The sequence below is a fragment of the Hibiscus syriacus genome, unplaced genomic scaffold (assembly GCF_006381635.1).
Source record: "Hibiscus syriacus cultivar Baekdansim isolate YM2019G1 unplaced genomic scaffold, ASM638163v2 tig00000083_pilon, whole genome shotgun sequence".
Lineage (NCBI taxonomy): Eukaryota > Viridiplantae > Streptophyta > Magnoliopsida > Malvales > Malvaceae > Hibiscus > Hibiscus syriacus.
Window position 1 is genome coordinate 27016 of NW_024061760.1, and position 3345 is coordinate 30360.

Below are 3345 nucleotides of genomic sequence, written 5' to 3' on the forward strand. Positions count from 1 at the left end.
AACATACTTCATAGAATGGACGTGAAAAGTGCAACCTATCGAGGTAATACAATTCAATATGACATTCGAACTAAAATTAACTTGAAAAGAATCGAGTACGCTCGAGTATGCTTGAATAAAATGTTGGTGAAATCATTATTTTATTTTAATAACGATTATGTGTTTGTCTTTTTAGCATATTATTTAATTTTAAAGTTTTTATTCGATTTGTGTTTGATGTCAGGTCCCCAAAGTATTTTCTCGTATAGGGAAGAGGTACATGTGAATCTCGATATATCTTTTCATAATAGGGAATATTTTTAATAGTTCGAAACGAATTAATTAATGAGCAATAAAATAAATCATGAGATGATTCTTGATTTTAGCATTCTTTAATTTCTGTTACCATGATGATTTATAAACGATCATGTACCAATATTGGGCACTGTAGGGGTGCATCTCCTTCCCCATGCGTAACCAACTTCTAAGTCCTTAAAATGAATCTTTGGTTAACACAGAATAATTTTTGTTTTTAAAATGATTTTTCTTAAAATTATTTTAAAAGACGTTTTTAGGTATTCAATCTACCTAACCCAAAGGTCGATAGAGGCTCTGAATTACACCGATTCCAAAATAAATAAAATTTCATAGAATTAAATTTTTATCCATTTAAATATAAAATCATTTTCGTTTTGGAAAAAAACGTTACCACAATATGTTAACATAAAAAAAAAAAGCATAAACACAACAGAAAGATTTAATTTAAATACCTTCTACCATTGTTTATATGAACCTACGTCCATCAATTCATCAAGGTCAACCTCCCGGTTGACCGAAGGCGATGACAGTGACTTCTCTTGGACAAGCAGCTCCTGCACGATCATCACATTGACACATTAAACACGTACCACTAGGCGAAATTGGACGATCATACAACACAGTTTTACAAGTCATTCTAGCTCAAACCATTTTAAAATCATCATCGAACAATTCAAACAATCAAAAACAACTTTCTTTTTAATCCGAAATAGAATCTTAAAACCACAAGATACGAAACAATATAGACCTGCAAGCCGAAGCACATAGGTTATCTCTTCAATTCTCTAACAAATTACACTCGCTTCAGTGACTTAACGGTGAGCAATCTACCCAAAGGCAAGTAGCTACAAATCCCTTTAGTATATTCAACATTCACCCAAAAAAAAACACCCATAAAATGGAGCAAAAAATAGAGATAAAATAAGCGAAAAATAAAACCTTTTATAAATAAGAAATAATGTGATCATTTAGTTAAACCTAAGGATAGGTTTTGACATTATACCTCTTACAAACACAAACCTATGATTATAAGTCTTTGAAATTTATAAACATTAGTTGAAATCTTCAATAGAGTTGCTGAGAAGACTTCATTGACAATAAGGTTTCTATAAAAATTCACATTTTTACTGTAGTGGTTTAAATTCTTCTTTCATCATCTTAATTTTCTTTCTATCACCATCTGTTTTCGATCTCTTAACTCTTGATATCGCTGCATTCAATCTTCTGACGGAGGAACCAACTTCATCACAATCTGCTGGTTTATCCTCTGTTTCATTGGCTTCTTCTCTCTTCCGTTTGAGGAACTCAACAAGACCTTGTAGTGCAGTATCAGCATCATCACTCCTCATCAACTCTTCAGCTACCTCGGCCGACCATGCTCCGTTCTTTTCAGTAAGCTATCGATTTCCCTGAAGGAAGGGTTGTATTTGCTGCGAATTCCCAGATAATTCGAATCCAAAATCCTGAATCCGTCACTGGTGCAATAGGAGATGTTGATATGCAATAATTCTCTCATCCCCACAGCTTGACCACAATCCATCGATGCGGTTTAGTATACCAGACAGCGTCAACTGCTGTAAGTAGAAATCGTTGAATCAAGCAAAACAAGTTTAGTCCACTTTATGTTCTTAAAATGTTGTTCAAACTACCACAAGTATAGGTTTTACTGGTAACTTTAAGGTTGTTCTAAAACAATAAGAAGCTCTTACCCCAGATTTAGCATCTTGCTGTTTGTTTTGATTTGCGGTTTTTCGTTCAAGAACCCCAGAGATGCAATCTATTTCTTCGATCAACAGTATGAACCGATTACCCGTCGAGAGCAGCGTCCGCCTTAAATCGGCATCGGAGCGTACACTGGTAAGTACTAAATCATTTATGTCATGAGATAATTAGCCATGGCGGCAACTAAACTGGACTTCCCTGTGCCAGGAGGACCATATAACAAGTACCCTCGTTTCCAGCCCTTCCCCACTTTCTTATAATACCCTTTCGTCTTCAAAAACCTATCCAAATCATCAATGATCATCTTTTTTAGATCTGGGTTCGTAGCCAGTGTATCAAAAGTAGCCGGATGGTCAAGGATTATTGAACCCAAAAACCCCGTTGTTTCACCGTCATCTTCACTGAATGTACATTGACGTCTGTAAATCTTTATCGCCTTGTCTTTGTTTTTAGTCTCCTCTGCTTTGAGCAAAACGTTAGGCAAGTAAAAGTCCAGGACTTTATCTTTGTGCTTCTTGTTGAAGCTAAGCTCGAAGTGTCTTTTCTCGCCGGAATGAGGATTCTGGCCTTCCGCACAAACAAACCTCCATGTCTGTTGAACGTCTTCGAATCAATCGATCACCTTTTTCCCCTTATCGATGGCGATGGTGAGGTGCTTCTGTTTCTTGGTTTTGCTGACCTTGAGCCGCTCCGACTTGCGGCTGATCCTGGTGCTGAGATACACTTCGGCGGCTTCGAAAACTTGGTTCTTGCCCATCCCACATTGCTCGTCGATTGCGAGGGTGAGGTCAGAGGAGAGAGGAGCGAAGAAGCAGCGCAATGAGTTGAAAAGGTAGGAGATCTAGGCGGGCGGGGAATGAGTTCGTTGGCCATGGATATAGGGATGGCCATGGTAGGGTTTCGGTCAGGTTTAGATCAACCCGATCCGACTTAATTTTATTCAAAAAATATATATTCTTCCTTCGATTTGACTTTTTAATATAAAAATCGAACTCGATTCAATTTAACCCGAAATAATAAAAATATTATTTTTATTCAATAAAAATATTATTTTTATTCAATAAAAATAATAATTTAATTGAAAATATATATATATGGGGTATTATTTTAATTATTCTTAAATATATAAGTTAAATTATATTTTTTTCGGGATAGGTAGATCGATCGGTCGGGTCTCATGCTCATCCTACATGGATGGGACCAGCATCATGGACCCCGCAAAGGAGGCATAAGCAGAGAATAATGAAGTTGTTTAAGAGATTTCTGAAGATGAAAACGTGGCGGCCATTAATGGATGATTCAAAGCAGAGAGTTGACAGGTTCATT

General features: G+C 36.4%; 1 pseudogene; it reads right to left on the bottom strand.

Annotated features, from left to right (window-relative positions):
* Positions 1 to 1353: 1353 nt before the first annotated feature.
* On the bottom strand, positions 1354 to 2892 carry LOC120119616 (annotated as a pseudogene).
* Between the last annotated feature and the right edge of the window lie 453 nt (positions 2893 to 3345).